Consider the following 12,596-nt stretch of genomic DNA (forward strand, 5'->3'; position numbering starts at 1 on the left):
ATTATTATGTGTACGGTGCACCTAGGGGAACCTAGATGTACCTGCATCACTAGGAGTTAACATTCTTGGTGCCAATTTATGTGTTGAATGTAAGTTGTAATTGTATTTATTTAATATTGGGAATTAATAAATACCCAATATTAAATAAGGGGTTAATGGTTTTGTAACTAATGGTATTAGTTGCATGGTTTTATGTAATACCACTTGGTGGTTTTGTGTGAGCTTGTTTTTATAAAAGCGAACACAAGGGTAGTTGTCTAAAGTTGGCTAGTTGGTCATTTTGGCTAAGGAGTTGCGAGAATCTCTTGTTGTATCTGTGAGGGTTTGAAGCATGGCATGGGATGTGTGGTTACATGCTTGTTCACATGGAGTGCTTGTAGAGAGATTGTGTTTCAGAAGTGTTCATGGAGGACTTTGAAGATGTATTATAATGACTTTAATATTGAATAGTACATGAATGATGGATGCTTTTGGAGGCTTGGATTTTTTACCACTTGAGGGATTTCCCAAGGTATATCTTATGTCATATTTGATGGGCATGTTGTGTATTCTCTTGCATGTAGATTTTGAATACTTGTTTGCATATATTTCTCTTTTGGGTTATGTGAAAATTGTCATTAGATGGCTACAAATTTCCTAACATTTGCTATCAAAGTCATGGTTGTATAACCCTTGGTGGAGTAATCTGTTATTAAGTTTGAATCTGGGACTTGCAAGAAAGGATGAAAGACATGACAATAAATGAGGGTTTTGTACAAGTTGTTCTTTGTAGATTTGAGATTTTTGGGGAGAGGTTTCACACATGACCCTTTGGGAAAAAATAGACCTCACTATTGGATTTTGGAGGCCTGAAAAATGAAGATTGACATAAAATTTGACCTATTTGGGCAAAGTTGAAAAAAGGGTAATTTTTTTGCCTCCCATTCCCCATCATATGATTGTACAAACTGAAAAAAAAAAAAAAAATCAGGAAAAGAAAAAAACTAATTTTTTCCCTACACAAATTATTTTTTTAATTGAACTCATGGAATTTTTAATTTTTCTTAATAAAATTCAAATTTAATTTTTTTATTAGCCACTGAAATCAAAATTGCCCCCAACCAATTAACACATGGAGGAATTATCCTAAGAACATTGCATCACCAATTGAAGGTATAATCAGTTCAAACAATTATTTCAATTCAAATCTAGTCTTTGCCCTCAGAAGGCATGCTTTACACTTCCCTTACATTTCAATTAAAGGGTTATTTCCAAACTTGGGGTTTGACTTAGGAAAACCCCTATCCACAATTCCTTTTCTCTTCTTATGTGTATAGGTGGCAGGTTCAAGAGTTGTCAATATGGAATTAGGCAGAGTAAACAAAGATGATCAAATCCATCTATTCCAAGTGCAAAAAGCGGAGGTCAAGGTCGCTCTGTACACCTTTGTTTGAAAAAATTCCAATGAAACTTCTAGGGTAAATTTTGAGCATCATTCTAGTTTTGAAAAGGTTAATTTCATCTACATCCAACATTCTAGGGACACGGTTGCTCTGAGAACCATTGTCCCTCATTTTTAAGGCTCATAATCTAATCACAGGTTTCATTCATCTTCCTCATCTTAAATCCATGTTCATAGCTTCATATTAAATTTGCAACTACCTGTTTACATTAATTTATGTCAATCTTTCATCTTTAGCCTAAGATCTAGCATGCAATTTTCATCTTTGCATTATCCATTTCAACTCAAACAAAGAGGAGTAGATTCTAAACAACATTCAACCCTTTTCATACCATTAAGGATGAATCTATCAATATCACTCCTCTCAAATGTAATTGTAGCATCCTAAATTGTACTCCCTTATAATTTTTTAGCGCATTTGAGCCCTCACCTTAGCGTTCATGCTCTGAGGCCTGAATAAGACTTGATTGTACTCTTGCTATGCAAATCTATCATCAATCTTGTTACCCCATTATTTTTTCTGAACAAAACAATGTCTATTTAATGTTGCTTTCCTAATTCAGTTTGATCTGTCCTTAGCTATGCACCTTCTCTTTATAATTCACCTTTTTTGTCCCAATGAACCCGAAGGTTGAACCTGCGTATTGGTTCAAGGTTCAAGGTTCAACCGGTGTCTTCATGTGTGTCACGATTTTGTTTTGTTGTTAAGCAAGCGAGCATTAATGTGTTAAGTCGGTTTTGAACTTGAACTTATGAACCATTCTTATAGTGGGTCAAGGTTCAAAGTTCAAAGTTCAAAGTCCTCCTTTATGTTAGTTAAAAGTCTTCGGTCGTTCCCGGTGTTGTGTTCAGCCACAAGGTGGAAGTCCTTTTGTTTTCTAAGGATTGAACTTGAACCATTGAACTTCTTGTTAAATGGTTCAAAGTTCAAAAGTTCATTTCAAGTTGGCTCCGAAGACATTAATAATAGAAAGATGGCGTGGACAAAGGAATATTCTAGGCATATTATATTTTAAAATTCTAATTATGGAAAGAAATCATGAAAACTCAAGTCGTTTGTGCGGAGTTGATATGTAATAAAGAAATTTGTCAAGATCCCATCAGATCATGGGTTATATCACACGTTCAGATGAATTATCATGAGGTGTGCATATGTATTACTCAATTTTTTTCTGCCTCTTAATATGTGAATCCTAAAATTATGAAAGTGGTAACTTTGTTGTCGTTGGATAAGTGAAGGACGCCGAAGGTAATTTCAACTCCATACTTCCAAGGGTTGCATAGATTTGATGGTGGTAATAGGTGAGTTTTGAGAAGTTCTTATCCATTGTGTTACTAGCTCAGAAAGTCAATATAGAAAAATTCTTTGTTTTGGAATCGACTCTTCCAAAACTCGGTTGTACATCATTCTTAGTCAGAACACTTCCAGAACTGGGTGACACTTCTTTGGCCCAAGCTGACTTAGGAGATTTTTTAGAAAGAGATAGAAACCCTGATGCTAACTCGATGCTGGAAAGAATAGTTAAAAGTGGCTTGATTGAAGGTGTTGCATTCCCAACTGTTGGTCCTTGTCTAAAATTGGTGATAGCATGTATGAATAGGTATGATGCCGGTAACAAGTGCATTAAGACCAGCAATGGTGAATTGTTAGTAGAAATTAACAGAGAAACGATGATGACTGCAATAGGAATCCCTCATAAAGAGTCGTATGAAGATTGGTCCATTGGTACCTCATACGCATTTTTCTTTGAGAAGAAAAGCACTTATAAAAGTGTCATTGCAAGGAATTGACTTCTCAAAGTTCATAAAGGGGGGTCCCGGTTACCCAAACCTCTTACAAGAGAGCATTTCATAACGAAGTTGCAGGATATTGTGATTTTGTTAAACAAACTCAAAGGGAATTCACACGCTTTCTACTGGGAAGACTGGATGTATTTTTACATTCAAGTATTGTTAGCTGGTGAGAAATATCTTGACTGGGCGCAGGTTATTGCTGAAAGGCTTCTTGAGGGTTTGAGTAATTTTGTTGGAATGTACAGTTTTTATATGTCCTCATATCTATTTTATATATTGGCTTGTACCAGAGAGTGGCAAGGGTTACATCATGAGCCTTGGGTGGATGGCATGAAGGTTTATGATTATTATCCACACCTACAACAATAAAGATATGCAAAAAATGTTACAAGATGGAATGTTGTTTTTACAGGTAGACTTGTCTTTGAACTGCAAGGAGACACAAATAAAAGAATGTCAGCTGAGACCATGGAGTTGGTCAGTATATATGGAAGCTATTTTATCCAATTTCCCAGATTAACTTACATTAGAGTGGGGGGATTTGAAGGTGAACCATTCAAATTGCCCACGTATGCCTTTGATAGTTATGTGCTTATTGAAGTTTGCAGACAACTTGCCCATATTGATAAAAAGTTAGGGGCGAAGAGTAAATCTAGAGTTGTCTTCCCAATTGAACTTGGATATTATAGTTGTAAGTCTATTTCTAATGCTTTGAACCTAGAATTAGAGTTCAAGAAATTGAATTTATAGCCCTACATTGCACGGTGTAAGTTTGATAGTAGAGGCTATGTTGTAGAACATCTGAATGTTGATGTCAATTTCTTTCATGAACCACAATTAGAAGACTATTGGGAAAATTGTTGTGATGAATTTGAAGTGAGAAGGAGATTGTGGTCAAGGTTCACTCTATAGCAGATTGTTACAATGAGGTTGTTGATGAATGTGGTAGGAATACTAGAAGAGGAGGGGGAAGATGTATTGGATCTTGAATTCAATGTAAGGGTTTAAGGGCAAACCATCCCTGAAATTGATTGGGATAGGAGAGAAGAAGAAAGTATCCAAGTCAAGTCCTTCAATGTCATAAGGAGAACGAAAAAGTGGTTAAGGGACCATAAATTTAGAAAGGAGCCAATTATTACTCCTAAAGAATTAACAGTTGGTCCACTTCATGCTACAACACAGATTCCTACTTCCTCCTCTAATGTAATTGTTGATGTTGTAGGTGCCACAAGGCTAAAAATTGAAGAGGTTCAAACCAAGAGGTCAAAGAAATCCCCATTGAGTTCCTCAGCGGTTTGAGTCACCTGTTCTAAGAGCAGAAAGAAAAACAGGGAACTAGTGGTAGACCAGATTGTTGTGGACTTAGATTCGAGTGAAGAAATCCAGGTGGGCATGGATGAACAAGTGTTAAATAATCCTTCAGTACAAGATGCAGATACAGAGAAAGAACCTGAAGAAAATCCAAATCCGATGAGCACCATGACTGTTGTCGATCCACTCGATTATCAAACACCTCCACCCAAAGAAACTCCCACTACTTCTTGATGGCTTGGAGCTTCAATTGAAAAGAAATGCAGTGTAGTTCCTATTACCATTCCCATGGAGGATATGGTTAGTAAGTGCCTTGGGAAAATATCCAAACCCAAAAAGCTTAAAACAAAGGCTATGATGGAGGTTGATGATGAAACAGGGCACTGGGTAGAGGAAGTAGCTAATCCTATCTCAGATAAAGACCTAAAAAAGCCACTGAAAAAGATTTATTGTTGAGAAATTAACCTGGGAGTTGCTTCCAAAGCTGTGGATGCCAAACATTTAGAATCCTCCACTAAAAGGATGATATCCAGAACCTGGAAAGATGAGAAGGACAAATGAGAATTGAAACATGTTGTTACACAGACGACAGAATATATCAATGTCATACATCACCCGAGTCCTCAGCCTATGACATAGATGTTATTGTCTTTTGACCCAAAATCACCAGTAAACTAGAAGCTATTGGATCAGGTTCGAAGAAGCCATATGATAGCTGAGATTTTTGATGAATGGATTGACTACATAGTGTAGCAAGGCACATATTACATTTCTAGCTTAATCAAGGTGTATGATAATGCTATAACTGTGAGTAAAGAGCTAGAGTTGGAAGCTACAACATGGGACAAAGAAAGAAATAAATGGGTAGCGATTTTAGCACAGATGAGTGATGTACAAAAAATTGGGGTCATGAAATTTCTTGTCGAGAAGCTTGTGGATAGCTTGGATGACAATGTATTGTATGTATCAAGAAAAACCATTGAATGGAGAAACTCAATCATTAAACAGGGTCACGAAGAATCCATCAAATTATTAAAAGGATTAAAAAGCTCATTGCTACGATGCAAAAAGATTTGAAATGCATTGATATACAACTCCTAAAGGATGATGGACAAACGATCGAACTAGCAACAGATATGGTCAAAACCTTTAAGGAGAGAGTGCAACTCGTTAAAGAAACAAAGTCTCTAACTACATATGACTTCTCCAAGGTGGCTAGGATAGAATCAATGTTAGCAGTTTGCTTTGATCATCTAGAAGCGCATAAAATTAAGGTCATGCAGGTAAACATAAATAAAGAATTCTAGAAACAACGCATTCTACATAGTGGACTCCCGCACTATCAGGTCATCCTCAATTTCTCAACGACTCACTTGGAGTGGTGAAATGTACGTGGTACTGCGGCAAAATAGGACAAATTAGTCGTTTCCTCTACCACGTTGGAGTCTTGATCGGTTTATGGATGAGCTACCATTCTGTCTGTGGCTCTTGGTCATTTATTTTTTGTCTAGTTTTAAGTAAACAGTTTCTTTTAACTCTAGGATAGAGTTTTTAAATTGGGGTTATTTCAAAAACTATTAGGCTGGAGGCTATATATGTAATTAAGCAAGCTTTATTGAAGGTTCGAAAAAACTTTGATTTGAATTGGCAGACTTAGTTTTCTTTTGGAATTTTCAATGAAGAGATTTTATATGTGAATGAAATGATATATTTTGCATGGCCTTCAAATCTGTGTGTTTGAATGATAGAGAAAATCTCTGTTGGGATATATGTTTGTGTGCATAATATTTTACTTCATTGATTATCCTCTTATTATAAGTCTATGAATTCATTTGATTAAGGAAATTAGATGTTTGTTGTCATTTAAATGGTTCTCATCCCCTTTTGTCCTTTGAGGCATGAGCGAGTATCGATCAACATTTATTCTACATTGAGTATACTTGGTGAAATAAGGGGTGGGGCGAAGGGTTCCCAATGCAGGGAACCCTATGATTCCTTATTCTAGTAGGCTAATTAATTAGGAAGCTGATTGGTGGGGATTATAGGCGGCTGATGAACCCATGGTTATTAAGTTAGCGTGATTGTGGCAAGAAATCAAAGTTGTTAATACTATGATAATAGACTCGCCAAAACCTTTTTTACTGTTGATGGGTCCATGGATGTTCAAAGTTTAAGTCTGTGAGCTTTACATTTATGAATAATTATTTTGTAGCATTCATATTGAGTTGACAAATGGATGTCAAGGCCTTTATCGTTTTCTGGTAAAAAGTTTGTTTCTTTGTAATTAATTTGCATAAATATTCAGTGGATATCATATGGGGAGCTGCACTCTTATGCAGAGGGTAAACCAATACTTGGTTCACCCAACTGTTGGTTTCTTTTTATTTTCAGTAGGGGTATGCATGAGTTGAATAATAAGATTGGTCGCCTGGTTATAGGATATATAGAACTGTCTTGTGAACTTTTTAAAGTCTATCCAATTCTACTGAAATTGTGCATTGTGAACAGGCTGGAGCCAAGAAGATACACTAGGTCTCAGAGGCGTGAGGGGATATTTGACTATGTCTTTCAGGAATTGCAAAATCTTAACTTTCAGTCATCCTTTACACCCAAGAGACGGGCAAGAAGTAGACCTCCTTCCCCTTCCCCTTCATTTCTTGTATCTTCAGTTTGTCAATCCCTAACCTTGCACGGAGTTACCTTACCCAGTGTAATCAACCCAACACCCCTTAATATCATTCTTCTGATGGCAACCAACAATCCTTGGGGAGCCGTAGTAGGTCAGTTAAATCTTTGTCTAAATTTGAACGCTTTACCCAAAGGAGCGAGGGATCATCTACCTAAATTTAGTGGTGATGGGAAGGTCACAATCAATGAACATTTAAATGCATTTAATGTTTCATTAGGTGTAATAGTCATCCAACATGAAGATGTTGCAATAAGGTTGTTTGTACAGACATTAACTGAGGTAGCTGCAAATTGGTTTTATCATTTGTCGAAGTGTAATAACAAACTGGAAAGATTTGAAAACTAGGTTTGAGGCTATGTTCAAGGTAGAAGAGGATGAGCATTCTCTTTTGGCCCAGTTAGCTCAATTAAAAAAATAGATCCCTGAATCTATGAGAGACTTCGTGGCCAAGTTTGATAAAATTGTTCATAAAATTCATGCAAATCAGAAACCTTCAGATGATAACTTGAAATGTTTTTTCATAAACTATATGCCTTCAGAGATAAATTTCTTAATTCATAGACAAAGAGTTGCAACTTTGAATGATGTTAAAACACTCATTGTTAAGTTAAAAGATGACTTAATTACTACGGGAAAATGGAAAAGGGAAGTGCAAGTGGCTAATGTGCAACCCTCTACCTCTTCAGACCTTGTAATTCAAAGACTGATGAATGATGTCATAACACTCAAAAGATAGTTACCCAAGGCTATTACGTCTTACCCACAACCTTACAAAGACATACCAAGGAGGATTACTAATCAGTCTATGGGAATTGGGAATACAACCTTACAATTGCCTCCGGCTCAACAAAGACTAGCAATTGAAGCTCCACCACTTAAGGGGAATATGTGTGTATTCCATCTCACTAATGGTCATGATGGTAGTTCTTGTCCAGAGATGGTGCAATATGCACAAATGATAAATACAAGAGAGGTTATAAGTGAACTTGGTCCGGAAGAAGAAGTATATGGGCAACTTGGTGACTCTGGAATACACTTCCTGGAGTATGAATCAGATTCAGACAGAGGAGGTGATATATTGGTGACTCTTGGAGACCCTTATTGTGCCATCCTCACTAGAGGTCAACGTCAATCCAAAAATATAAGTACCACAAGATTTACCAAAACTGTAGCTAAAGGTAAAGAACCTTTGAACCAAAACTTAGAGAATGGTTCAAGAGTTCAAGAAGTTCAGATGTTAAAGTGTTTTGACCTCGATACTTCTTTTAATATTGTTGAATTTTGTAAGGCATTGAAAATTAAGATTTCTCCCGCTGAATATCTTAGGTTGAATCCTAAAGAGTTAGAAAAAATAATTAAATATGTACAGGGGAAACTTCTCAGTTGCAATACACCAAAATACCATTGATTAATCTTGAGTCCTCAAGATGAAAAAGATACCAAATCTATAGAGTTGTCTAGTATTGTTCTAAAGACATTAGCTAATGAACCAATTGAATCACCATTAGTACCCGACCAAAGGCCCGAGCCATTTTATGTGTCTTTATTTATCAATAGATATAAACTTAATAATTGCATTATTGATTCCGGAGCCTCCGATAATATTATGCCTTCTACAGTTGCTAAAACATTAGGTCTTTCACTCACTAAAACATTTGGTAAATGCTATTCAATGGACTCAAAGAAAATTACTTTACTAGGACAAATCAAAGATGCACAAGTTGCTTTGGTAGTACATCCTAACAATAGAGTGAAGTTGACTATTTCGGTTGTTGATATTCTCGCAAGTTATGGAATGTTGTTCAATAGGACTTTTTGTAAGGATTTGGGAGGAGAAATTAAAATAGATTGGTCTGAGGCAATAATTCCCATTGGTAAGCAAAAATTTGCTCTTCAACCTGAACCAAAGTCCAAATATATCATTTTCCCCTCTGATGACCCAAAATCTCAAATATTGTATCAAGAATGTGATTTTGGCAATTATTTGCTCTTCTCTATTGATAAGAAAGGTACACCAGAAGATGTAGTGGATCCTACTGCAGGCTTGTGGGAAATGGAGTTTGATGGTAGCTGTGCATTGGTTGGATTTGGTGCTAGAGTGATGCTCATTTCTCCACAAGGTGAAAAATTCCTTTTTCATTCAAATTAGAATTTAAAAACAATAATAACACTGCATAATACGAGGCATTGTTGTTAGGAATAGAGAAAGCTAGGAAAAGGGGAATCAAATTGTTGAGCGCCAAAGGCGATGCAAAATTAATTGTTAAACAGGTACGGGGTCTCTTCTTAGTAAATAATGAAAGGCTTAGACATTACAAAAATAGAGTTTGGGATGAGATTGAATATTTTGATGTTTTCTCAATTGAAGCTATTCCTAGAAATCAAAATTCCCATGCAAATTCTTTGGCAGTGTCGACGTCTTTATTACTCCCACATCCTGATTTTGGTATAGATGTTTATAGGATTGAAGTTATATATCGCCCTAGCGTACTAGACAATTCAAATTTTTGGCAAGTGTTTGGAAATGATAAACATATCAATAAGTTCTTGCAAAATGCTGAAATGTTTGCCTCTTCTTTCTTTGAAGGGTTTGAGAATGAATGCAATGAGTTTTGTCCAGATACAGGGGGAGGTTCTAAAAAGGAAGTTTTTCAGTTGAAGGGAAATTGAATTCCAAAAGGCCTGGTATCCTTAGAATGCCTCTTTGATTGCAACGACAGGTATGTCAAAGAAAATGTTTCTCAAACTGCTAACACATTGGGAGAATATGAAAAGATTAATTTAGGTGATGAAAATAACCCAAAGATGGTCAATTTAGGAAAGTGTTGCAACCCTAAAGAAAGACATTTGTTTATTAAACTGCTTTATTTATGAAACTGCTTTAGAAGTTTTTAGATGTCTTTGCCTGGTCTTATGAGGATTTGAAAGAATTTGGAAATGGTCAGTTTCAACATCATATCCCTCTCATGCTCGGAGTGGCTCCTTTTAGATAGAAATTAAGAAATTATAATCCCAAGGTCACAGATGCTATTTTCAAAGAAATAGACAAGATGCTTCAGGCAAGGATCATCTATCCTATTCACCATTCTACATGGGTGGCCAATATTATTCTGATTTACAAGAAAAATGGAGAAATAAGGATCTGTGTGGATTTTTGAAACTTGAATCAGGCCATTTTGAAAGATAATTACCCATTGCCAGTGATGGATCATATTCTCCAAACTATTGCTGATCAAAAATGATGTTGATGCTTGATGGTTTCTCTGGTTATAACCAGATAAGTGTAGCAAAAGAGGACCAATGCAAAACAACCTTCACAACACCTTGGGGAACTTTCGCCTACAATCAAATGTCATTCGGCCTTATAAAAGTAGGAGAAAATTTTCAAAAGGGCGATGAATCTCTCATTCGGTCACCTTATTGGTAAGACCATAGTTATCTATTTGGATGATTTGACAGTTTTCTCTAAAAGAAGGAAAAATCACCTAAGAGGTTTGGAGACTATGCTACAAAGATGCAGAGACCATGGTATTTCTCTCAACCCAAAGAAGTCAATTTTATGTGTTACAAAGGGAAAGCTATTAGGGCATATAGTTTCACAAGATGGTATCAAGAAAGATCCTAATCGGGTAAAAGCTATTCATCATTAAGTTTTCTGTCAGACAGAAATGGTGTCAAATCATTCTTTGGGCAAGTGATTTTCCTCAGGAGGTTTGTGCCAAACTTTACTAAAATTACCAAACACATCGTAGGGATGATGAGTGAAAATAATATTTTCAAATGGAAGGAAGAAGCAAAAAGAGCCTTTGAAGAGGTAAAGGAAGCAATTTCTCATGCTCCAACACTAATAAATCCTGATTTTAAGAGAGATTTTATCATGTATTGTTATGCTTCATAACACACAATGTCCAACATTCTTCTACAAAAGAATGAATTGAATGAAGAAATCCCTATTGCGTTCATGAGCGTTTCGCTCAAAAAGCATGAATTGAATTACTCATTAGTAGAGAAGCAGGCCTTTGTGGTTGTTAAAGCTGTTAAGCATTTAAGGTATTATGTACTACATTCACATTCAATTGTCTTTGTACCAAATCCCACTGTGAAAAGTATCTTGACTTAGCAAGAGGTGGGAATGAATAATAGAGTGACCTGGGTTTCAAAGGTTTAAGAATTTGATCTGGATATCCGACCGACCAAGTTAGTCCGAGGGCAAGGATTATGTCATTTAATAGCTAAAAACAAGGAAGAGGAAGACAAACTCCCACTAACTTTATTTGTCAGCTTGCAAGATGAATGGTTCACCAATGTGGCTCATTACTTGACTTATGGAGAATGCCCTGAGCATTTAATTGCAAAAGAAAAGAGAAATCTAAGATTGAAGGTGGCTAAATATGTGATTGTGGTTGATATCTTATACAAAAAAGGCTTGGATGGGTCATTCTTAAGGTGTGTTGACAAGGAACAACAAGAGAAGATTTTACAAGTTTTTCATAATCAGGCATGTGAATGACACTATTCATCTACTGTAACATCTTTCAAAATCCTCAGGAGTTGTTACTATTGGCCATGTATGTTTAAAGATGCATATAAATGGGTTGCAGGCTATGAGAAATGCAAGTTATTCTCAGGAAGACCCCAATTAGCTGCATTGCCATTAAGGCCGATAATTATAGATGAACCCTTCAAACAATGGGGTTTAGATTTTATTGGATCATTCAATCCCTCATCAAGTGTTGGTCATACTCATATCCTCACAGCTATGCATTATTTTACGAAGTGGGTAGAAGCAGTCCCCATCAGGAAGACTACTTCATAAATTATTTGTAATTTCTTGAAAGAGAATATCTTGACTAGGTTTGGTGTACCCCGGAAGATAGAGACTGAAAATACCCCAATTTTATCTTCTAAAGAACTCAATTTGTTTGTTATGATCATGACACTTTCTTATCTCATTCTTCAGATTACTATCCACAAGGAAATGGCTAGGTTGAATCTAGCAATAAGAATCTGATTTCTATAATGCAAAAATTGGTGGTTGAGAATGCAAAGGATTGGCATAAAAGGCTACATGAAGCACTGTGGGCAGACATGACCTCACCTAAAAGGGCCATAGGTATGACACCATTTGAATTGGTATACGGAGTAGAAGCTCAATTGTCCTTGCCCTTGGAATTATCAGCTGCTAGGTTGCAGAAAGTGATAGAAGATGAATTCTTCCAAAGTGTTATGGAAAAGAGAATTATATACCTTTCAGAAATTGAAGAAGAGAGGCAAGAGTTGGTGGATCACATCACTGCACATCAGGCTAGGGTAAATAAAATTTTTGATTGCAGAGCTAGACCATGACAGTTTATGCTGGGA

Source organism: Cryptomeria japonica, chromosome 3 (assembly GCF_030272615.1).
Source record: "Cryptomeria japonica chromosome 3, Sugi_1.0, whole genome shotgun sequence".
NCBI lineage: Eukaryota > Viridiplantae > Streptophyta > Pinopsida > Cupressales > Cupressaceae > Cryptomeria > Cryptomeria japonica.